At 40.4% G+C, this 25,789-nt stretch overlaps 1 protein-coding gene across 4 annotated transcripts in view; it reads left to right on the top strand.

The window, feature by feature from the left end:
* The first annotated feature begins 5,468 nt into the window (after positions 1 to 5,468).
* The window catches only part of Zbtb44 (zinc finger and BTB domain containing 44), a 47,043-nt gene continuing 26,722 nt past the window's right edge, over positions 5,469 to 25,789 (top strand). For 2 of the 4 annotated variants that reach the window (XM_042696177.1, XM_042696176.1), the window contains exon 1: positions 5,469 to 5,868. The gene's annotated coding sequence lies outside the window, so the exon portion shown is untranslated. The remainder of the gene's footprint in view (positions 5,869 to 25,789) is intronic. The other 2 variants (XM_042696175.1, XM_042696178.1) reach the window with 1 other exon arrangement.

Genomic DNA, 25,789 nt, shown 5'->3' with positions numbered 1-25,789 from the left:
ATAAACAGAAAAAGGCTGAAGTGGCACTGTGGCTCAAGTGATAGAGTCCTATCTTTGAGCAAAAGAAGCACAGGGACAGTGCCTCGGCCCTAAGTTCAAGCCCCAGGAAGAGGAAAAAGTGTGTGTGTGTGTGTGTGTGTGTGTGTGTGTGTGTGTGTGTGTGTGTGTATGTGTAGTTTACTGAGAAAGAACCAGCCAATGAGTAATCACACAAATAAGTATAAATATAAATATGAACTATAACAAGTTCTATGAATTATAAGTAGAGTGATATGAGAGGATATAATCTTCTTTAGGAAGTGTGATTAAAAGATAAGTATGAGTTAAGGGAAATGATAAGAGAAAATAAGAAGAAAAGGAAGGGAAAGTTGGGAAAAGATTTCTGAGTAGAGGGCTTACATGCAAATATTCTGAGATGAAAAAGATCTGGGTAATTTAGAAAATGAAAACAGTTAAATACAGTGGCCTGAAATAAGGCTAGAGAAATAGACAGGGATTAGGTCATGCAGGACCATGCAAAGATGAGAAGAATATCAAAGAATCAAGGTCATAAAGGTCAGGTTAAGAACTTTTGTATCTGGGTAGCAGCATCTGGAAATGAAAAGTGTCGAGTTTTAAAAAAAATCTTCGGGGGCTGGGAAGGTGGCTCAGTGGTAGAGCGCTTGCCTTGCATGCCTGAGGCCCTGGGTTCGATTCCTCAGCACCACATAAGCAAAAAGAAAAAAAAAAAGCTGGAAGTGGTGCTGTGGCTCAAGTGGTAGAGCACTAGCCTTGAGCTGAAGAGCTGAGGGACAGCGCCCAGGCCCAGAGTTCAGGCCCCACGACCGGACCAAAAAAAAAAAAAAAATCTTCGGTGGTAAGAATTAAGCACTTCCTATATACCATTCCACTAAGCAATCAAATGGAGGAAAAGCACAATTTCCTTTTATGGAAACATTGCAGAAATCCATGACCATTTAAAACTCCTACCATCAATAGTAGCTGATATCACAAAGAGAAGCCAAAATTAAAATGAAAGTCATTTTCTTTAAATCTGTTCATTTCTTTACTTTGTTTTTTGTTTTGTGTTTTTGTTTTTGTCGGTCGTGGGGCTTGAACTCTGGGCCTAAGCACTGTCCCTGTGCTCTTCAGCTCAAGGCCAGTGCTCTATAGCTTGAGCCACAGCACCACTTCTGGTTTTTTGATGGTTAATTGGAAATAGGAGTCTCACGCACTTTCCTGCCTGGGCTAGCTTTGAACCGTGATCCTCAGCTCTCAGCCTCCTAAGTAGGATTACAGGCGAGAGCCACCAGCACCCGGCTTTGTTGTTTTTGTTTTGAGAGGTTCTACTGCTTGTTTGCAGTAATTGGTCTATCTCTTGAGCTATGCCCCTAGCCTAGATCCTACACTCACTTTATAGAAAAATGCAGAGAACAAAGAACGTGTTAACTAGACCACAAAGATACAATCCATCACTCTAAACACTAGCAAACACATAGGACCATCAACCTAGTCCCTTACATATATTGGGGGCAAGAGGAGAAAAATAGAGAGAACTTAACAGATATGCCAACTATGCATAGTATAATTCCTTAACAAACTAAAATCTGCATGGGCAAGCTGGGTGGCTCATACCTGTAAGCCTCGCTATTCAGGAGGCTGAGATCTGAGGATCACAGTTCAAAGCCAGCTCAGGCAGGAAAGTCCATGAGACTCTTATCTCCTATTAACCACCAGAAAACCAGAAGTGGTGCTGTAACTCAAGTGGTAGAGCACTGGCCTTGAGCTGAAGAGCACAGGGATAGCGCCTAGGCCTAGAGTTCAAGCCCCACAACCAACCCTCCTCCCCAAATCTGCACAGACAGAAGAGAGATAGGTTAGTGGTTGCTAATGGGTATGGACTTATTTCTGTAACGGGAAAGTTTAAAAATAAACCTGGCAATTATACACTTCAAAAGGGTGAATTGGATGATAGTTCAGTTATATAGCTCAATAAACTGCCACATGCATATTATATAAATGAACCTCATATATAGTATATACATTATACATTATGCACTATAAAATAATGTGCCTTAAATACAAAATCATATGGGCATATTAGATGTAAGAGATCTGAGGATGGAGAGGAAATTAGCCAAGGAAAAGATTATAATGTAAGCAATGTGAGAAAGAGCGTGGTATTTTACATGTGAAAAAAACCTAACTCTGTAACTGACATTTCCTTGAAGAAGACAGTGACAGAAGCTGAAAACTTGGAAGGGCCCAGATCCCAGGGTGCAGAGAAAGGCATGCTAAGGGTTTAGGACTTTAGCTTGAGAACAGGAAGCCATTGTTGGGTCATATGATTGCTATGCACTACAATTCTGTCTACTGTGTAGAGAATAAAGAGAAGAGAGTTTATTTAGGAACAAGATGAGTGGTACTTTAATTCTCTAGACACAATCTATCTCATCGTATTCTAGGATGGTGACCCCTCAGGATGACAGATTCACCAGGACTGGTTAATGGGACTGAAATTCAGTAGAGCAGTGAGTAGCAAAGCTGACCTGCCCAACTGAGAAATGAGTGAAATAGGAACACTGGAAGAGGAGCAAGTTTCAATGTAAAAGAGTGGGAATAATCTTTGTTTATATTGTTGAAATGATCTAATAAAGAAGCAAGGTTGACTTGTGCAATAATGGGCTCTCCTCATGGGAATGATTCAAGTCAGGCTGGAGATTTTCCTGATGAAAGCATTCCTCCTCTTGGATTATGTTTTGAACTAAATAAGTTCTCACTCAGTCCCAAATGACCATGAGGAAGTGCCAGAATTTGGTCCCCTAAACAGCTCATGGTAAAACAAACCCTTTGGAATCTGCCTGGAGTTTGAATTCCTTAGAATCATCTGCTCCAGGTTAATAATTAAAGTTTCCTCATCTGTCTAGTTTGTTTCACCTGTGTACAGGGTTCTGATTTCAAAAAAATCCTCCCAGCAGTATTATTTAGCCTAGTGTCAAAGAAAGGTGCATATATTGCAGCAACCTGAAGGCAAGTCTCTGCTAGCTCAGAAAGAAAACACGTGGGAGGTTGCAGAAGCTACAGAAACTGTCCCTGCCCAAAGCCAAAACAGAGAAGAGAATTCCTGCAATAGTTAATCTTCCTTATATATTTTTTCTCACACTCTCTCTAAGCATCTAGCATAATGCATAAGGACCCAATAGCCATTTGTTGGTTAATGAGTTCTTCATACTTAAGAGTAGGGATGAGATGAACAAATAAACATTTTTGAGCTATTTTCCCAGCCTAGATGTGATAAGAGATCTATGTCCTATAATGATATGGAGGGATGAGAAAAGGGAGAGGAGACAAACAAATAAGGAAAGCAGTTTTGTGTGTCAGCTCTGCCTGTCTCATAATAAACTGCAGCTGCCACCACAGTCCCCCGAGACACAATTAGTAAAGACATGCCTAATGGTCTTATATTGACGGTCCTATTAAATGCCCTAGGATAACTAGGATGGATTCATTTGGCTACTTTATTCCTACCAGATTCTTCTCCAGTTGCTTACCTTGTACATTTTCACCCACACCCCAAACCTTACTAGGGCCTGGAGCTCAGGCACATCTTCCTGAGCCTTGCTTGGCAGCTGTCAAGTTTCTTGGGGGTAAACATTCTCCTTTCACCTTCTCCTTCAAAAACTAGGCCTAATTTGCAACTTTTTGCTTGTGTTCATCTTTGAGATGAGAAGAATGAAAATGGTGGTGGGAATCCTAAAATCTTATGGATTAGGTTGCTGCAAGGATGAGAATTAAATACAATGCATGCTAGAAAATGTTCTAGAAACTGCGAAGACTACACAAATAGAAACCGGTTTTATTGACTTTATTTCTAAAGTAAATTTAATTGGTTAGAATTAGAAACCCAGTGCTAGTAGCTTATAACTGTAATCATAGCTACTAGGGAGGCTGCGATCTCAGGATCAAGTTTCGAAGCCAACCTGAGTAGACAAGTCGAAGAGACTCTTAGCTCCAATTAAACCACCAAAAAGTGGGAAGTGGGGCTGGGGCCTAAGTGCTAGAGTGCTAGCCTTGAGCAGAAAAAGCTAAGAGGGAACCCCCCCCCATCTTGAGTTCAAGCCCCAGTACAGGCACAGGTGCGTGTTCGCACAAAGAATTAGGGCTTGGGACGTTTGGCTTCTTGTTTCTCTGGAAGAAGATAAATGGGAGATGTCGCCAAGTGTTTGGGTAGACAAATGTAATCTACAGTCTCAGCCGACTTCAATCTACCTTGTGTGAGAAAACAAAGTATGAAAATGCTGAGCGTCCAGAACGTACTGACCCCCAAGGAGCATCTAGCTGGCCTGGTCCACCACCTGCTTGGGGAGTACTGACAGATGGCTTCTCTCCCTGACCCCACCCCCACTCCTTTCGCCAAGTTCCAGGGTCTCAGTTGGGAAGATACACTGACCCAAACCTAAGGGTTGGGAGTTTGATGTTTCTGTTTTAACATTTTACATGGTTAACTTTGTAGGTGATCAATAACTCCCCTCTGGGTCAGTCTGGGGTGACCTGCACACCACTCCCTGGAAGGCCTGTACTTAGAGCTACAACCTCAAACCGGAAAGGGGGAGGGGGAGGGGAGGGAGCTTGGTGCCCCTGTCCCCAGGTTGCCTGCGTCGCGAGACCAGAGGGACTTGGGAGTCTTATTTTTCTAGTCATCTCGCAATTGCACGCACTGGAAGATCAACCTGGAAAATGCTAGAACAATCTTAGAGCGCTACAAGGATGCTAGGGAGCCAAGATGGTGTGGAATCTGAGACACCTGGCGGGGAAGGGGTGGCTGGAGCCCGCCGGGGCAGCAGGCACCAGGCCGGCTTATCAGCCCCCTGGGCGGGCCTCGGTTTCCACAGGTGAAAAGTGTTCACAGACTGACTCTCTGAGAGTGGAGCGTGGCAGTTCCGAGCACGGCTGCGGAAACCACACGAGAAAGCCGAGTTTCTTTCGTCTGTAGTTCAAAGAAAGAAAACACACCCGTGGAAGCACAGCTCCCCTTGATGTAAGCGAGGAGCCGGCTGAGACGATGGCCTGCCCACCTGCACGTGTGCACACAGGCCGGACGCAGTCAAGGCCCGCGAGGTTTGCTGGGCGGGCGGGCTGCACTTCCAGCCAGACCCGCCGAGTCGCCACCGCGGAGCACCCAGGACCCGGAGAGCGGCTCTACGCTTGCGCAAAATAGCCTAGTTTCCTCCTCCGCCGCCCCCCTCTTCCCGCTCTCCTCGGGCCCCGCCCCTGAGCACGCGCCGCCCCGCCCACTTCCCCTCCTCTTCCACCGAGCCCGGCAGTCCGCGCAGAGCATTGTGGGACACAAACAAAGTGCCCCCCAAACAGGCTGGAGTGAGCCGAGCGGCAACGGCGGCGGCGCCGGCCCGCACGCGCGCGCGGCGGCGGCGGCTCCCTCCCAGCCTCCCCTCCCCTTTCCCTCACTCCCCTTCCCCTTCTTCCCACCCCGCCCCGCCGGGAGAAACGCGAGCCGTCGCCGCGCTCCCGAAACGGCCGCCTGCCCTCGGCCAACCGCCCCCAACGGCCGCCTGCGCGCGGCTCCCCGGGCCCCGCTCGCTCCTCCCCTCAGGGCCCTCCGGACACCGGAGGCGCCCTCCTCCCCGCGCCTCGCACCTTTCCCCGCTCACGGGCACGCCGGCGGGCTGTGCCGCCATGCCCCAGCCGCCGGCGGCTCCCGGGCCTAGGCGCGGCGGCCCGAGATAGGGTCCCTGAGCCTCCCGGGGGAGGAGAGGGAGCCCGGCGCGCGCTCCGCCCCCTCCCCCCGGGCCGCCGCCGCCGCCGCCGCAGCCTGGCGGGGAGGAGAAGGAGCAGCAGCAGGCCTCCGGGCCCCGGCCCCGCCGCCCGCAGGTAACGGGGAGGGGAGGGTCGCCCGCCCCGGCACGCCGCCCGTGCGCTCGGGGCGCGCCCGCCTGGGGACTGGCACCACGCGTCGCCCACCTGGGCGCTGGCGGGCGAGGAAAAGCCTCGAGAGCTCACCCCCCCCACGGGGTCCCCACGGTGGCTTCTAATCCTTCCGTGAGTAACTAGCCTTGTGGTTCCCCGCCCCCCCCCCGCGCCGTGGGGCGCAATCTCCCGGATCTCCCAGGGGTGCTTCATTTGCACGTCTATAATGCCCGTTCCAAAACCCTAAGCTAGCGGAGGTGTCACCCACCTGGTGTTTCCGCGAGCCGGAGGTGTTTATTCCCTCCCTCCTCGCGCTGCTTGTTTTCCTCTCTTGTAGTGCAAAGAAAAAAAGATGGCACTTCTTTTTTTTTTTTTTGTAATTTATTATTTTTTGTTAAATTGTAAACACATCTATTTTTCCTACCTGAGGATTGCTCTGCATCTCGTCGTTTTATTGCCGGCCTCATCTGAAAAGAGGATGAAATGACAAGCAGGTTAGACCTGAAGAAAGGAATTACATGTGTTTGAATATTGAGTATAAAGCCCAATGATCCTGGACTTTCTTAGAATGTAAAGAAGATAAAAAGCTTAAAAATTTGCTTTTTTAGCATACTAACCGACTATTAAGATTGGGAAAATGCTCTAACTTCTGCTTATTTCTTAAGTGCTTTATTTGGAGACAAGCTAATACCAGTGGCAAACTACACTGTATGCTATATATGAAAGAGTTTGGATAGCTAAGCATCTTCATGATTTTCACTTAACTACTGTTTTAATTGTAATTCTTTGATTTAAATGTATGTGTGTTCATTTTCTCCTTTTATTTCACTTTGACCTCTAAATTAGGAATATTTTTCCCTTAGGGAATGTGTAAATAACTCGGCTACATACATAAACTACGAAAAACAGGTTTACTTATTTTGTGCTACGAAAAACAGGTTTACTTATTTTGTGCAACATTGCTAGGCAGTTTACTCATGCAATCTTAAATTCTCACAACAACCTAATGACGTGGATATTACTACTTAATGGATGAGACAAAGTTTGTGGATGTTAAATAACTTGTCTTCAGCTATGCAACTAGAGTGAAATTTGAATCCATATTTAATTCCAGTGTAGTTGTACTTTTTATGCTGTATTTCTCAGTGGTGCAATTCTTTTATGCTAAGAAAATGGTCCGTCTTACAGAAATAAGAGAAAATTAATAAAGAATAGCCCCGTGTTATTGAACTCTTTGCTAGTTTGTTGACAGCTCTTTAGGGATTTGTTTGTTCTTGTTTTTTATGTCGTGCTCACCTATCTCTGCCTTCCAAATGCTAGAATTACAGGTGTGGGCCACTACCTTTGGTGTCTCCTAAATATTCCAGCATATATTTACTAAAGATATATCGAGGCAATTCCAGTATCAATTACAGTACTTATGAAAATTAACATTCAAATTTCCTCTGTTCCAAAATGTCTTTGAACCATCCCCTCAGGGTGTAGTCAATGAAAACACGTGCTTTGCCTTCGGTGATTACAGTAGTTCCTTTTGTTACCCAGTACATCTGACTTTTTCTGGTACCTGATTGACCAAACCTGTAGTCTTAAAGAATATACCCACATGCTGATTTTGCCCTTGCCTTCGTAATGTTCTTTTCATTTCTTTATTTCCCATTGAATTTCCAAAGGCTCTGTAACCTTAAAACTCAGGAATACTTAACAGGTGATGTTCTGTACCTCATATTTATTGCATCATATGGGAGATAAATAATGTCAGATTGCTACTGATAGTGCTAAATATAACCACTTGGATAAGTGGTGACTACCAGACCTTGGACAAAGATGTGATTTTGTCAGTTTTGGAGAGTCTCTATAGGGAATTCCTTCATTCAATACTTGAGTTAATCACTTTGTCAAGCTTCAAAGTAAAGAGTTGGGAACTAGTCACCCTCAATGGCTTTTTTGTTTGTTTTGGTTTTTTGATTCTGTGTGTATGCATGCATGCGCATGGACACAGTGGGGGGGTGCCCCCCCCCCCCCCCATGAAGCTGGCCTTCATCACTTGAGCCGCACTTCCACTTTTGGCTTTTTTGCTGGTTAGTTGGAGATAATTCTCAGGGATATTTCTTTTTTGGGGGGGGTGGTCCGGTCGTGGGGCCTGAACTCTGGGCCTGGGCACTGTCCCTCAGCTCTTCAACTCAAGGCTAACACTCTACCACTTGAGCCACAGCGCACTTCCGGCTTTTTTCTTTTTGCTTATGTGGTTCTGAGGAATCGAACCCAGGGCCTCATGCGTGCAAGGCAAGCGCTCTACCACTGAGCCAACTTCCCAGCCCCTCAGGGATATTTCTAAGAGGAGACAACTAGGAAGTGGTTTTTGATTGATCATGAATTTATAGTGATGTCTTCAGTTTGGCATAGCAGACTTTTTCTTCTTTGATTCTATATTTGTCTCTTGTCTCAAGTGAAAATCTTGCTATGAAATATAATTAATATGCTTACTTGCTTTCTGTCATGTACATAAATCATTTTTAAATTACGATACCAATATTACTGCATGAGTGGAGTTGGAGATTTCCTTATATTTATTTTCATCCCTAGAATATTATACAAAGGATGTATAATCAGTACTATGTTCAGAAGTCATTTAAAATACTTATTATACTAACAATTTATAGTTTGCTAGCTTCATACTTTTAAGTGAAGAAAGATGAGTTATGTATAAGGTATGTTACTTAGCACAGCAGCACTAAGTTTTACATTTAGATTCTGATTCCTTTGGCAAAGAGAAGGTGCTAAATTTAATCCTCAAAAATTACCAGAGACATAGATTTTAAGCTTGTTTTGCAGATGTCATATTCTTAAATAAAACACAAAAGTAGATCTACTGCTTTTATTGGAAATTGTTTTTAAAGAGGCATGTTGCTGGTAGAGTTTTTATGAATCCATCTAGTTTTATGCCACATGACACAACTAGCATACATATGCTCTCTATGATAGAAAGGCATTTGATCATGTGATCAGGTAAAGATAGCATTTCACATTTAATTGAACCACATTTGATAGAAATTGCTATGTGGTTTTGGTGCTATGTTGAAATGGCTCAAGAGGGTTGTAAGGCAGAGGACAGAGTTCATTGGCCTCATATCAACCAGTTGTGAAAAGTAAAAGTTGTACTCATATTGTATACTCTATGTTCAGACCATTACTGCTTTTAGTAACAACAACAAATACCTATTTCCTTCAGAATGGAGTAGAATGATAAAGGGTATATGTGCTTTGGGCCCTTACTCTTCATTCTGTCTTCAATCACAGACTATCCAAGATTATTAGAAAGATAAGGTAATGAAGAAGAATGTTACAAACAGTTGCAAGGGCATGCAGGGATAACCATACTGTAGAAAGGAATTATTGTACACTGTATGGACTAAAGTGACAATTGTTAATATTTTTGTGCCCTTTCTGTACCAGCTATACAAGTTATTTTGTACATTATCTCAGGTAAATCTCATTATTTGGTGTTGCTACTAGTATCTCATTTTTGCAAGTAAGGACACTTGAATCTAGATTAAATGACTAAGCCTTGAATGTCACAGCTCGTGCTAGCCCCAGGTTTCCAACTCAAGTCTGTCTTCAGAGTTAGCTTTTGTCTGCTTGGTAGACCACAACTAAATCACAACTAGTCATAAAGTTTATTTATAACCAGTCATAAATAAACTCAATCATGACTTATTCAGTCATCCTGAATAAGGAAATACATGAGTAATGTTTATCCTACAGGAACACTGAAGTTGTGTGCAAAGAGTCACATGTGTTTGTCGTGTCTATTACATATCCTTAGATTTCCCTTCTAAGAAATAATGGGAATTACACACACATTACCCCCCCCCACACACACACACCTCACACACGTGTAAAGAACTGCATTTAGCTAATGCTTTCAGGTTTCATAAGTGGCTTAACACTCACTAGTTCCTAAATTCCAGACCTCAATATTGACCCCCCAAAACCAATTCTTTAATAGATGGATTGGATAGATAAGTGAAAAAAAATGAAAGCACATCATAAAATGGTAATGATAGAGCATAAATACAGCTATCTAGGCATTTAACTATGAATTTCTTTAGATTTCTGTGACTCAAAATTTTCACAGTAAAATATTGTAGGGGAGTGATTTAAATCACTTTCATTAAAAACAGTAGCTGTATAAAAGCCAATAAAATACAAAGTCTGTGTCCTTCTCCATGGTGATCCTTTTAAGTTTCTAGCCTTATAAAGAGTAAAATTCCTGTGTTGTTGAAAATGATTAGGTATCAAAAAAGATTTTTATTAAAGGGGCACCCTCATTATTTAGGAGATACTTAATAAAGCTCCTGCCTATAAAATTTTAATATCCTTATTAAATACTACATATATCAAAAATAACTTCATAGTTTTCTAATGTTTTATAGACTGCTATTAAATATTCTTTACATTTTTAAAAAAATCTTTAGTTGTTTAAAGAAGTTTCAGTTTAACATGAGTATGATGTATCTTGTCACTCTTTCATTCTCCCTGTCTCTACCAACCTCAACCATATATAAGGCTTATATGATTGTTTTATTTAAAATACCACAGTAGGTTTTCTTTGTTTTGTTTTCATTTCTTAACTAGCATTTACATGTATGTAAATGTGTATTCATTCTTTTTTCCATGTTTCTTTTTTTTTTTTTTTGCAGTTCATCTACCTCATAGTAGATAACTTTTTCTTAGACTGTTTTTCTTCCATTTTAATTTGAATCTCCAGTGCTCATTTTTTCTCCCCCCCACCGCCTTACTGTGGTTTGAACTCAGGGCCAGTAGGCTTTCCTGCCTGCCCACAGGTGAAGCTCTAGCACCTCCAGTCCAGCTTTTATGCTGGCTAATTGGATATGGAGTCTCTTGGACTATTTTACTCGGCATGGCTTTGTGTTACAATCCTCAGATCTCAAACTCCTGAGTAGCTCAAATTACAAGACATAAACCAAAAGGAAACCTTGTTTTCCTTTTTTTTTTGGGTCCAGTCGTGGGGTCTGAACTCTGGGCCTGGACGCTGTCCTTCAGCTCTTCAGCTCAAGGCTAGTGCTCTATCACTTGAGCCACAGCACTACTTCCGGCTTTTTTCTTTTTGCTTATGTGGTGCTAAGGAATCAAACCCAGGGCCTTATGCATGCAAGGCAAACTCTCTACCACTGAGCCACCTTCCCAGCCCCCCTTGTTTTCCTTTTTGTGACTTTCCATAACTATATGATGGCAGTTGCTTTTTTCTTTGATACCTTTCCCACTTTGTGAAACTAAGCAAACCTTACTTCTATAAGAACTATTTTTATTTACTGGAATCATTGTCTCTTTTTGGCTCAATTTAGTACTGGACTTACTACTCCTGTTTGGGGATAATTTAAGTCTCTTTCTCTTCATTTTCCTCACTGCTAAAATAAAGATTCCATGTGAACCTATCTCTAAAGGTTATGTAAAAAGTCATTTAATATATAAAATATGAACAGTAGCTGGGTGCCAATGACTCATGCCTGTAATCGAAGCTGACAGGAGGCTGAGATCTGAGGGTCACTGTTAATAGCCAGCCTAGACAGGAAAGTCCATGAGAAAACTCGAAATGGTACTGTGGCTCAAAGTAGTAGATCACTAAGCCGGGCGCTGGTGGCTCATGCCTGTAATCATAGCTACTTAGGAGGCTGAGATCTGAGGATCACGGTTCAAAGCTAGCCTGGGCAGGAAAGTCTGTGAGACTCTTATCTCCAATAAACCACTAGAAAATCGGAAGTGGTGCTGTGGCTCAAGCGGTAGAACGCTTGCCTTGAGCTGAAGAGCACAACTACCAAAAAAAAAAGAAAAGTAGTAGAGCACCAGCCTTGTGTATAAAAAAAGCTCAGGAACAGTGCCTAGGCCCTGAGTTCAAGCTCCATTACTGACCAAATAAAAGAAAAATCACATATAAAAATACTTAGAACAAAACAAAGAGGAGGCAACAATGCTTGATAAGAAATGTACTCATGGGCTGGGAAGGTGGCTCAGTGGTAGAGCACTTGCCTTGCATGCATGAGGCCCTGGGTTCAATTCCTCAGCACCACATAAGCAAAAAGAAAAAAGCCAGAAGTGGTGCTGTGGCTCAAGTGGTAGAGCGCTAGCCTTGAGCCGAAGAGCTGAGGGACAGCGGCCAGGCCCACGACTGGACCCAAAAAAAAAAAAAAAAAAAGAAATGTACTCGTTATCTTGCCCGTGTAATTGTAACTCCTCTGTATGGTATTCTCACAATAAAAAAATTAATAAAATAAAATGCAAAAAAATACTTAGAACAGTGTCTGACACATAATACTATTAACTTACAATTACTGCTTTTAATAATAATTATTACATATGTAAGAGAGTTTGAAAAAACATTCTCTATTTCTCTATCCTCTAAAAATATTAGTATATTCTCTTGAATTCTACTAAGTTAACTTCCACAGCCCTCTGTTGAACTCATTTTCTTCCAGCTAACCCCTTTGCTGTCTTTAGAATGAAATTACTTCCGATTGAATTGTCTGCATTTGTTTTCACTTCCAAATTTCTGTGTATTCTTTCTCTTTGCTCATTTATCTTGTTTCTCTCTTTTTTTTTTTTTTGGTCCGGTCGTGGGGCCTGAACTCTGGGCCTGGGCGCTGTCCCTCAGCTCTTCAGCTCAAGGCTAGCACTCTACCACTTGAGCCACAGTGCCACTTCCGGCTTTTTTCTTTTTGCTTATGTGGGGCTGAGGAATCGAACCCAGGGCCTTGAGCATGCAAGGCAAGCGCTCTACCACTGAGCCACCTTCCCAACCCCTTGTTTCTAACTCTTGATAGTTCTTGCTATAATATATTATGTAGATTATATGCTATTATCAGGTCTTTTGGCCTATATCTTTGATTTGTAGCATTTGACATTGTCAGTTGCTCTTTGAAATATACCTACACCCTTAGGTTTTGAAATATCCTACCTTCCCAGTTATTTTATATATATGTAGACAGATACATAGATACAGATATCTCCTTACCTCATTTTCCCCTTCTTTAGCTATAGTTTTATCAATTTTGCTTTTTTCAAAGAACCAAATTTCGGTTGGTTGTCTGTTTCATTCTTTAAGTTAATTCTGTCCTTTTTCTAGCTTCTTAAGATAGAAGATTAGAAATTTGACTTTGGTGAAATGTATATGACAAAATTTCTCATAACTTATTAATACAGTTCAGTGGCTTTAAGTATGTTAAGATTTTTTTTTTTGGTCGGTCGTGGGGCTTGAACTCTGGGCTTGGGCACTCTCCCTCAGTCTTCAGCTCAAGGTGAGTGCTCTACCGCTTGAGCCACAGCACCACTTCCTGTTTTCTAGTGGTCTATTGGAAATAAGAGCCTCATGGACTTTCTTTGCCTGGGCTGGCTTTGAACCGTGATCCTCAGATCTCAGCCTCCTGAGTAGCTAGGATTACAGACGTGAGCCACCGGCGTCCAGCTCAAATGTTCAGATTTTGGGGGGGGGGGGTGGTACGGTCATGGGGCCTAAACTCTGGGCCTGGGCACTGTCCCTCAGCTCTTCAGCTCAAGGCTAGCACTCTACCACTTGAGCCACAGTGCCACTTTTGGCTTTTTTCTTTTTGCTTATGTGGTGCTGAGGAATCGAACTCGGCCTCAGGCATGCAAGGCAAGCGCTCTACCACTACTACCATGATTACCACCCATCTCCAGAACTCTTTGCATCTTTCAAAACTGTCATATTGGTTTTTTTTTTTTTTAGTTTTTTTATCTTTAAGTAGTTGTACAAAGAAGTTCCCATTCTACAAAGTAGTATTATTAGTACAAAGTGTCTGACAAACATTGTCACCCATGTCTCTTAACCCATTCCTTCTTTCACTTTTTTTCTTTAATTGAGATTAGGTGATTACATAAATTTCACCTATTTCACAATCTTGTGGAATAGTGATGCTTAGAGTCACAAACACATTTTAACTTTCACAAGGCAAATTGTCATTATCATGGTCTATACAGTTTGTGAATTCTATGAGCTTTGACAAGTTATTTTTTCCACATCAGGTGATGTTTACATTTCTTTCCTTTTGCTTAGTGTAGGCTGTTCCTATTCTGTTCCTCCTCCTTGCTTCCCTCTGTTGTGTGCATATATGCATATATACCATATATATGGTATATATGTTGTGTGCATATATGCATATACCATATATATGGTCCAGAACATGGAGTCATTTAGCAATGATATGATAAAATGGGTAGTTGTCCTTTGTTTCTTGAGTCCTGTTTGCCATATCTTCTTGTATTTTGGGTTTAGCATCCACATATCAGGGAGACCATGTGCCGTTTGTCTCTTTGTTCTTGGCTTACTTCTCTCAAAATAATCTGCTCTAGTTCCATCTATTTCCCTGCAAATGCCATTATTTTGTCCTTTCTAATGGGTGCATAATATTCCATTCTATATAGGTACCACAATTTTTGGATTCACTCATCAGTAGTGGGGCATCTGGTTGTTTCCAAATCTTGGCTATTGTGAACAGTGCTGCAATAAACATGGAGGTGCATGTGTCTTTGTATACTGATTCCTGTTGCTCAGGGTAGATGCCTAGGAGTGGTATGGCTGGGTCATAGGGGAGGTCTATATTTAGCTTTCTGAGTATCTCCAGACTGTTAAAACTGTCATATTGTTAAAAAAAAAAAAATAACCCCTGCTCTAACTGGCTTCCTGCTTCACTTAGCATAATGTCATCCATGTTGTAGAATAGGTCATAAAAATTTCCTATTTAAAGCTGGTAAATATTTCATTATACATATGTATAATGTTTTGTCTCTTTATTTCCATGGAAATTTGAGTTGCTTCTTTTGACTGTTTTGAATAATGCCAGTTTCAACATTAATGTCCAAAGATTGTTTTCAATTTTTTTCAGTACATACTTAGTGGAATTTCTAGATATGCTTTTTTTTTTTTTTAACCCCCTGGGCTGGAGATTAAACACAAGGACTTTACCAGTGAGCTGTATTCCCAGCCCTTGGGGTTTCTTTTGAGACAAGGTCTTGCTATGTACCTCTGCCTTTTGTGGAATATAGGCATTTGCTTTTACTTAGATTGACAACAGAAGGTCAAGATAAGAACAAAATTTCAAGTAGAAAGTACTGCTATATTTGTTAAAGAGCAAAACAAAATTCTAAAGAAAATGTTGGAAAACATACTTTCTGGAGAAGAGGAGTATGATTGAGTTATAATGTCCACTAGGTTCAATTCACTAACATTTTTTTTGTGTGTTTTTTTTGTTTGTGTGTTTTTTTTTTGTTGTAGGGCTTGAACTCTGGGCTTAGGCACTGTCCCTGAGCTCATTTGCTCAAGGCTAGTGCTCTACCATTTTGAGCAACAGCTCTACTCTGGTTTTCTAGTGGGTTAATTGGAGGTAAGAGTCTCATGAAAACTGGGTGCCAGTGGCTCAGACCTATAATCCTAGCTACTCAGGAGGCTGAGCTCATAGGATCACAGTTCGAAACTAGCCCAGGCAGAAAAGTCCCCATGAGACTCTTATCACCAGTAAACTACTCAGAAAAGCCAAAAGTGGTGCCAAGGCTCAGGGACAGCGCCCAGGACTGGCCAAAAAAAGTCTCGTGGACTTTCCTGCCTGGACTGGAAAGCATCAAACTGCAATCCTCAGATCTCAGCCTCCTGAGTAGCTAAGATTACAGGTGTTGAGCCATCACCATTGTTTTTTTTTGGGGGGGGGGTCCGGTTCTGGGGCCTTGAACTCTGGGCCTGGGCGCTGTCCCTCAGCTCTTCAGCTCAAGGCTAGCGCTATACCACTAGCCACAGTGACATTTCCGGCTTTTTCCTTTTTTGCTTATGTGGTGCTGAGGAATCGAACCCAGGGCCTCAGGCATGCAAGGCAAGCGCTCTACCACTGAGCCACCTTCCCAGCCCCAAAATTCTTAAGTACTCTATTTGTTAACTGTGTTTAAACACTTGTTCCATCTATTTTATCTCTATTTTGTTCATTTGTAGTTAAGTTTTTATTAGGTGATTAAATATGTCCACAGAGAGTTTTGAGCATTGTTTTAATTGCCCACTCTGTTAGGAAGTTTAAAAATGTGAACCAAGCCTCCCTCCGTAAGTTGAATATAGGTCAATGGAATAGCAAGGTATGTAAAACTCCCATTGAACACATAATATGTGTTAAATTGTCTTAAGTATATAAAACATTTAAATGGTATGACAACAAATGAAGAACCTCCGCTAGGGGTACGAGTGGGTTCCAACAAAACATATATGTATGTGTAGAAATGACAGGCTTAAACTCGGGGCTTAGGCCCTGTTCCTCAGCTTTATTGCTTAAGGCTAGCACCTTACCACTTGAGCACCACTTCTGGTTTTCTGGAGATTAATTAGAGTTAAGAGTCTCAATGAGTTTCCTGCCTGGGATGGCTGTGAACCATAATCCTCAGATCTCAGCCTCCTGAGTAGCTAGGATTACAGACATGAGCCACTTGTGCCTGGCAATAGGTAATTTTTAAAACCAGTGTGGTTTGTCTACACTAAGACTTGCACACAAATGTTCATAACAGCTTTTTTTTATTACAATAAATAGTTTGAACTATTTGCAATAAAATAGACTGTAAACAGTCTGTCAGCAGTCAGTAGTTACATGACAACTAGCTTTTGGTACATCTATGTTATGGAATAGTGCTCAACAGTAAAAAGGAACAAAAAATTCTCAGCCTTATGTTGATAGATGTTAATATGAGTAAATCTCAGAATTATATCAAGTGAAAGAAGCCATAATTATGTCAAGGTAAATCATAGTATTTCCACTTACATAAAACTAGAAAAATACAGCTAATCCAAAGTGAAAAAATTAAATCGGTCCTGAGGGAGGGACAAGAAGGAGACTACAAAAGAAGACAAACTTACAGGAATTATAGAAAAGTTTTTTGTTGGTGATATCATAACTCATCAGATTGTATGTTTCAAATATGAGAAATTTATTGTGCATCAGTTATATCCTAGTAAAGCACTTAATGTAATTTTTAAAGAATGTATGCTGGGAGCACAAATACTGTTGATTCTCTAAATATATTAAAATTACCTTTGGAGAATGTAACCTGGTAAACCTGTTTGTATTACACTAGATTAATAATCCAAATAGAAATCCCAACAAGAGTTTCTTGGAAGGAAAGGTAGCATAACTTAGAAATAAAATGAGAACACTTTTTAATTAAAAGCCAGAAGTTCTTGAATTGGAGGTGGTAAAGTCACCTGTTTTTTCTAATCTTTATTTTCCCTGATCTTTGATTTTCTAATCTGTGTTGAATTTTTAAGATCCTCTCAAAAATATATTTGAAAGTACATTATAATTTGAAGTGACATACAAATGGAAGGCATTGCTGACATCTAGAGTGGAGAAAAAAGCAAAATAGAGTATGGAGAAGGGAGAGTAGAGAGGGGTAAAAGCAGCCTAACCATCTAAAATCAGAATGCATATACATCACTTTGTATTTTGTATTTCTCAAACTGTTTTATTAAACATACTGAACTTCATATTCATAAGTACCTCAATACTAAATAAGCACAGAAAATAAAATGAAGACCAGAGAGCAAAAGTTTTTAAGTAGATTATATTCCCAAATTTGTCTATAAAAGGACCTTTATCCACAGTTTGGCTTTCTATGGTTTCAGATATTGTGATGAATCAACTGTGATTTAAAAAAAAATACCTGTTTTTGGTGTGTCAGGGAGTGGGGTATGCTTGGGTTTGTACTCAGACCTTGTACTTGCTGGCTAACCTAGCTAGTGCTCTACCACTTGAACCTCATGTCCAATCCTGCTTTTTGTTGATTAACTACAGATGAGAGTCCCATGCACTTTTATCCTCCCCAGGCTGGCTTGAATTTCTGTCTTCCAGAATTCAGCATTGTGAATAGCCAAGATTACAAGGATTAGCCAACATCATCTGTCTGTCCTGACTCTTCAAAGAGATAATATGTTTATATACTTTTGTTATATTGTTCCAAAGTCTGGTGCCTGTGGCTCACACCTATAATCCTAGCTACTTAGGAGGCTGAGATATGAGGATTGTGGTTCAAAGCCATCCCAGGTAGGAAAGCCCATGAGACTCTTATCTCCAGTTAACAACCAGAAAACCAGAAGTGGCACTGTGGCTCAAGTAGTAGAGTGCTCGCTTTGAACTGAAGAGCTCAGGGACAGCACCCAGGCCCAGAGTTCAAGCCCAACAACTGACCAAAAAAAAAAAATATATCTATGTATATATGTGTGTGTGTGTGTGTGTGTGTATACACACACACATGTATTTATTGTTAATCTTCTGTGTCTAATTTATAAGTTTTATCTTAAACCTGTTATATATAGGAATACACACACACACACACAGAGGAACCATTATTTGTGGTTTCAGTCATCCAATTGATCTTTTTCAGATTAATGAGATCTGTTTAAATTTTGAGATATGGGTGATTGAGCAGTTATGAATTATTGCTATGTCATTGCAGATATTTGAGTATTTGAGTTTTATCTATGAACAAGGTTGTGTTTGGGGGGGGTGCTTTGTTTTTCTTTTTCTTTCTTTTTTTTTTTTTTTTGTTGTTTTGCTTGCTTGATTTTTACAGTAATGAGAATTCAACCCAAGGCCTTACACATGGTAGGCAAATGCTCTACTACTGAGCTATAACCCCAGTTCTCTTACCTGTGAAAAGTTTTAATAAGAGAAAGAAAGAGATAATCTGAGTTATGATAGTTGTACTTTCATACTGCCTATAAGCAAGAATTATGACTAAAAATTTTGTAATAGTATTAATGTACAATTCTATAAAATTCCATGAAATTATATTAAATTAGGCTAGGAATATGGTTTAGTGGTAGAGTGTTTGCCTAGCATGCATGAAGCCCTGGGCTCGATTCCTCAGTACCACATAAATAGAAAAAGCCTAAGGTGGTGCTGTGGTTCAGTGTCCAGGCCCTGAATTAAAGCCCCAGGACAGGCAAAAAAAAAAAAAAAAGGTTCCTTCTTGTTAAATCTTAACTTCAATTTAATTAGACAAATGTACTTGTTAGAGACTTTGTAAAATTCTTCTGGTATCTCATGCCAAAATAAGGTCTATGTTGTTTAGTTTTGTTCCTTGCAGTTCTTCATTGAATAATGCAGTTACATAATCTCTCTCTATAGATATATATCCTTTTTGCCAACCTCTTTAACTTGGTTTGTTTTAAACTATTTACATTCAGGGTGAACATTGATTTATAAAATTTAAAGCTTCCATTTCTCTTCCCTCTGTTCTATTGTTTTTTTTTGTTTGTTTGTTTTTTTGTTTTTGTGGAGCTGGGAGTTATACTTGGGTATTTTTGCTTGCTAATCATGTGCTCTTGCACCAGAACCAACCCTTCCACCCCATTATCCATTTTTGCTATAGTTATTTGGGGGATAGTAGCTGTAATTTTTGTATAGCCAACCTAGACCATGACTCTCAGATTTATGACTCATATAGCTGGGATGACAGACACATACCACCTTGTCAAGCTACTGGTAAAAAATGGATCTCACTGATTTTTTTTTTTTTTTTGCCCAAACTGACCTTGACCATTCTAATCTCTGAGTAGCTAAGATTATAAGCCATCACACTCCTGTTTCTGTTTTCTTTATTCTTCTTTCCTATACCTTTCTTAGAAACGTGTACCTTTTTTTTTAGAATTTATTTTTATCCATGGTGTTTTGAGTCTTCCTCTTAGATTTTTATTTGAAATTTGCTCTAGATATTATATATAAGTAACTTACCGCCATCTACTAATATGAGCATTTTACATTGAACATCCCTTAAAATTCCTTTGTACCCTTTCCTCCTTTTTATAATGTCAATTTGCTCTACATAATTTTTGAGCATCAAAGTGTGTTGCAGCTTTCACTTTAATTCAAACATAATTTAGAAAAGTTGCCTGTAATATTTTTTTTCATCACTGTTCCATTTCTGAAATTTCTGTAGCCTTTTTTTCTAGGATAGGCATGGCAACAAATGTTCTCTAATTCATTTGAAGATATCTCAATTTCCCTTTCCTTCCTGCAGGGCATTTTTGCTGGATATAGAATTCTGTGTTGGCCTTTCCCCTCTTGAAATACTTAAGTGTGCCAGTTCCTAGCATCCATTAGTGTCCTTAGTTCTCACCAATTTGGTTGGGTGATTTGGTGGGTAGGTTTGTTGGCTAGCCCGGTTCTCTTCTGCTTTCACTGGGTACTTGCATCTCATTACAACTCGATAAAGGGTACAATCTTTTTCAGCTTCCTGTTTCAACCTCTAATTTGTTTTTGTTGTTGTTTTTGTTGGTCATGGGGCTTGAACTCTAGGCCTGGGTACTGTCCCTGAGCTCTTCAGCTCAAAGCTAGCGCTCTACCACTTGAGCCATAGCGCCACATCTAGCCTTTTCTGTTTATGTGGTGCTGAGGAATCGAGCCCAGGGCCTTATGCATGCGAGGCCACCACTCTACTGTTGAGCTGTCTTCCTAGAACCCCTCATCCTCTAATTTGAATGAACTATTACTTACCATTGAGTTTTAGGATTTAGTTATATTGTATATTCTGGGTAGAAGTTTCTGACAGATGTGTGATTTGCAAATAATTTCTCACGGCTATAGCATATCTTTTCCTTTATGACATAGTGTTTTTCACATAGTAAATGTTAATAATTTTGAGGAACTCTTTCTTTTTTCTTTGATTGTGCTTTTTGTTAATGACTGATAGCTTATTACCTATCCTGATCTGAGGTTCCAAAGGTTTTCTCCAGTAATTTAGCTTATAATTTTGGAATAAAGAACATAATTTTTTAGTCAAAGAATTTTTTGGAGTGTTGGGTTTTTTTGGTTGTTTTTTTTTTTTAAATGGATGTCCAATTGATACTGTGCCATTTACTAAAATGACTTTTTTCCCATTGAATATATCTTTGCCAAGAATCAATAGACCATATTTGTGTGGGTAGATTTCTACGTCTATAATCAACTTGTCTATACGTACAAAAAAAAAACACTGCTGAAATTTCAATTTTAATAGAGTTAACTCTGTAAAGCAATTTGAATAGACTTGACCTCTAGTACTATGTTGTTTTCCATATCATGAACATAATATTATGCCTGTTTATTTGGGTGTTCCTTGATTTCCTTCATCTGTGTGTGTATATGCACTTTGCCAGCTTGAATTCTGGGATTCAAGCTCTTGTTTTAATTTTCATTCACAACCGGTACTCTACCCCTTAAGCCATTCATCCAGTTTAAGTTTTTGCTGGTTAATTAGAGATAAGTATCTCAGATTTGTCTACCCAGGATTGAGATCTGAGATCCTCAGATCTCAGCTACCAACACTTGATCTTTTCCATGTTTTACACTTTCTGCTTATAGTTTCCATAAATGTTTTGTTAAGTTTGTAAGTATTTTTGGAGCTATTATATTGATTTTAAGGGCTTTTAATTCCATTTTTCTCTTATTTTTCTTTGGCAGAACTAATGTTTGAAATCAGGGCTGCAGCTGCTAGGTAGTCACTACCGCTTCAGTCATGTCTCTAGGCCTTTCTGCTCTGATTATTTTTGAGGTAGGGGCTTGCTTTTTGGCTAAGCCAGGGTAAACTTTGATCCTATTTATGCTTCCTGCTGTACCTGAGATAATAGACACATGCTTAAAACACCCAGCTTTTTTGTTGGTTAAGATGAGAAGGAATATTTGCTCATCCTGGCCTCAAACTATATTCCTCCTGATCTCTGCCTCTTGAACTGTTATAGGATTACAGATGTGAGCCACCACACCTGGCCTTGTTGATCATTACTATATTTAGAAATATAATTGACTTCTTTGGATTAAACTCATACCTATTACTTACTAGTTCTAAAAGGTATTTTTTTCTTTTTTAAAAGGTATACTCATGTATGAATATAGACAGTTCCGTTTTTCAGATCTGTGTGCACCTCTATACATTCTTTAAGTAGGAATGGTGGCATGGGACAACATTGGCTTTTTTCAAGATCTTGATGAGAAACATGTCTGTCTCTACCTATAGGACTTTGTAATAGTACTCTTATCAGATAGGGTAAGTTCCTCTTAGTCCTGGTTGTCTCAGAATGTGTCATAGAGAGATGTTCAATTTATTTCATATGTTTTCATTGTACCAGTGAAATTGTTAGCCAGGGCACAGTGGCTCAGGCCTATATTCACAACTAATGAGAGATGTAGAATGATTAGGAGGATGCTCTAGGGCAGTTAGCAAGACCCATCTCAACAAACAAACCGATATGATGACTCTCATCTATATTCTAGCTGCACTGTGGTACCCACTGAAAGCTCCAGCCCAGGAACCACGAGGACACCAAGTCATGTACAGCAAAGTTATTGTCAGCAAGCTGACAAGGCTGTACCTTTTAGGCTGGGGGCAATGCCTTTCTTTGTGCAAAGGGAATATCTTTATAGGGCCAAAGACTAGGGATGGAAAGTTCCACTAGGGGAAGGGAGTACTCTGCAGTTGCAGCTGGAGCCAAAGATTCATAGCTAGGGCTGTGTTTACTTGCAACAGTTGCAGTTAGGTCTGAGTGAAAGGCATTCCACTGCTGCAGCTAGAGACTGTTGGTAGAGGGGGTGGGAGTTAACAATTGCAGTCAGGTCTGATCTGGTCACCTGATTTCAGGAAAAGGGGTGAGGATCTAAGATGGAGATTGTTAAGTCAAAATTGAGGACATACAACACCTACCATGTCCAAGCCCAGCCCCAGGCAAAAGCAGGAGACCTAATGTAAAATGTAAGCTAAAGTAAACAAGGCCAAAGTCACAGTAGGTTGCCTGCCTAGCAAGCATGAGGCCCTGAGTTCAAGTCCCAGTACCACTAAAGAAAAGTGATAAAAATAGTGAATTGCGTTCTCAGCCTCAAGAAGAGTGGGAGTCTACAATTGTAGAAGAGACTTGTGGGTTTAGTGGCCACATAGCCTAAACTATACTGACTAGCCAGCAGAAAGGGCTAAGGGGAGTAGGAGCTGGCAGAGCCCTGTTGTTTGGCCTGAGCAAATATCAAACTGACCTTTGAGATTATTCCTTCAAAAGAACAGCTTGAATGGAGTAACTTTTAAAACAATGCCTAAGAAATTGCTGAAAAGGAGTACAATAGTCAGTAGAGTTAAATTCCTGAATATAATAAAGGAGGACAGCCATAGTGAAATCCAGAGTGATCATGAGGTACTCAAACCACCTCCCTAAGGAGCACAATTTTAGATGTTTAGCATCATTAAGGATTGGGAAATAACCGAATTCCAGCTGGTCATTAAAAAGTAAACAAGAAAATAACAGCACCAGAAAAGAGGTGGGGGGAAAGGAAGTTGCCATGATCATTATAAAAAAAAGTCCAATTTCCAACAAAAAAATTGAGGTATTCACAGAAATAAGCTATGACCCAAATAGTGGGAGAAAAACAGCACCTCCCCCCAAAAGGAAAATACAACTGAGAGATCAGATGTCAAATTTAACAAAAAAAGACAAACCATTCATATATTTCATAGAACTAGAGAAAATCATGAATTAAAAACAAAAAGAAGGGGGACTGGTGGTTCACATCTATATCCTATCTACTCAAGAGGTTGAGATCTGAGAATCAAGCTTCAGGGCCAGCCAAGGCAGATGAATCTGTAAACTCTTACCTCCAGTTAACCAGCAAAAACGCCAGGAGTGGAGGCATGATTCAAATGTTAGAGCACCCACCCTGAGCAAAAAAAAAGCAAAAGCTATGGCCCTGAATTCAAGCCCCAGTACAGCAAAATATCAATAAGGAGATCTAAATTATCCATAGGGACCAAATGGAAAAATCTACAGCCGAAAAATGTACTAATGTACTAAAGTACTAATAGCACATTTAAAATTCACAAATGTGGCTCAATAGATTTCAATGGGCACAAAATAGATTGAGCAAAGTTGGATATATATTAATATCAAAATACATAACAGTATAGCTACTAAGCTGGGCACCTGTGGCTCACACTTGTAATTCTATATACTCAGAAGGCTGAGATCTGAGCATCACAGTTCAAAGCAAGCTGAGGCAAGAAAGTGAAATTCTTACCTTCAATTAACCATCAAAAAGCCAGAAGTAGAGTTGCAGCCCAAGTGGTAGAGCACTGTCCTTGAGCAAAAATGCTTAGGGACAGTAACAAATTCCTAGGCCCACACAAAAACAACAACAAAAACAAAACCATAGCTACTTAGAAGGCTGAAATCTTGGGGATCCTGGTTCAAAGCCAACCAACTGGGGCGGGCAGACAAGTCCTTTGACTCCACCTCCACCATAGGCAGCAAAAAAGAAGGGTCCATTATGGATGTGCTGACTAAGCTACCACACTGAGCAAACGATGATTCCTCCTCCCCTCCCCCCCCCCCCCCCCCCCCCCGCCCCGCCCTTGGGTTTAAGCCTCAGTGCTACAGGGTTAAAGAAAGAAAGAAAGAATAGATACAAGTGGACTCTCAGAAAAATGAGTAACACCATTATATATACCATTGGAAACTTAAAAATATCAGAGGGATAGGAAAATGTAATGAGGTTGCAGTAAGAAAACTTACATATTTCTTGAAAAACTAATCTACACACTTAAGAAATTTATTGAATTCCTGGGGGGGAGGAAATGGATGTACAGAAAAACATGGTAAAAATGCTGAAGGTCAAAGATAAAGAGAAAAATCTTAAAAGTAACAAAGAGGGGCTGAGAAGGTGGCTCAGTGGTAGAGCGCTTGCCTTGCATGCCTGAGGCCTTAGGTTCAATTCCTTAGCACCACATAAGCAAAAAGAAAAAAGCCGGAAGTGGCGCTGTGGCTCAAGTGGTAGAGCGCTAGCCTTGAGCTGAAGAGCTGAGGGACAGCGCCCAGGCCCAGAGTTCAGGCCCCATGACCGACCCCCCCCCCCCCCCAAAAAAAAAAGTAACAAAGAGGAAAAAACTCAAAAGATTAAGGAAATGTGACTACAGACAGGAAATATAGTAAGATATAAGGAATTATGATTGTAATAGGAACAAATAAACTTTGTATAACCATACTGTTAAAGGAAAAATTCTATCTACCGTGGTGAAATCAAGCTGATATTGATAAGTTAAACTGCATATAATAAATATTAGAACAATCATTATAAATGTAAAACAAAAATGAAAAAATCAAATTAAGATGCAAGACTAAGTTCATTGATTGAGCACTTGTTCAGCCTATACGTTGTCCTTGTTTTAGTCCAACAGTGCAGGGGAAAAAAAAGAAAAAGAAAAGCTACATTAGAAAATACTCAATTCTGGGCTGGGAAGGTGGCTCAGTGGTAGCGTGCCTGCCTTGTATGCATGAGGCCCTGGGTTCGATTTTTCAGCACCACATAAACAGAAAAAGCCAGAAGTGGTGCTGTGGTTGCACTAGCCTTGAGCTGAAGAGCTTAGGTACAGCACCCAGGCCTAGAGTTCAAGCCCCACAACTGACCAAAAAAAGAAAAAAAGAAAATAATGCCAAAAGAAGAATAGAAGAGCAAAAAAACGATTTGAGAAAGAAAGTAGAATAGCAGTTGTCAATTATACAGATACAATAGCTAAGCTTGTTAACACACATCCATAATCCCAGCATTTGGAGGTCAAGAAGAAGGATTCCAAGTTTGAGGCCAGGGATGAGCTACAAAGCAAGTCTCTTTTCTCATACAATAGCTAGTATAACATCAAATGTGAATAAAACAAAGGCAGAAGTTGTCTAACTTTTTTTTTAATCAAGTTTTATGTACGTGGCACAACTATTGACTCAAAAAAAGGTTGAAAATAAAAGGTTGGAATCTTATAGATGCATAATGTAAACTATAATAACCACAATAAAGCTACGGTAGTTGTACCAACAAAAGTA

This window comes from Dipodomys spectabilis, unplaced genomic scaffold, assembly GCF_019054845.1.
Source record: "Dipodomys spectabilis isolate Male_0828 unplaced genomic scaffold, ASM1905484v1 ptg000201l, whole genome shotgun sequence".
Lineage (NCBI taxonomy): Eukaryota > Metazoa > Chordata > Mammalia > Rodentia > Heteromyidae > Dipodomys > Dipodomys spectabilis.
The sequence above is the reverse complement of the archived record's forward strand: the minus strand, read 5'-3'. Positions and strand labels throughout refer to the sequence as shown.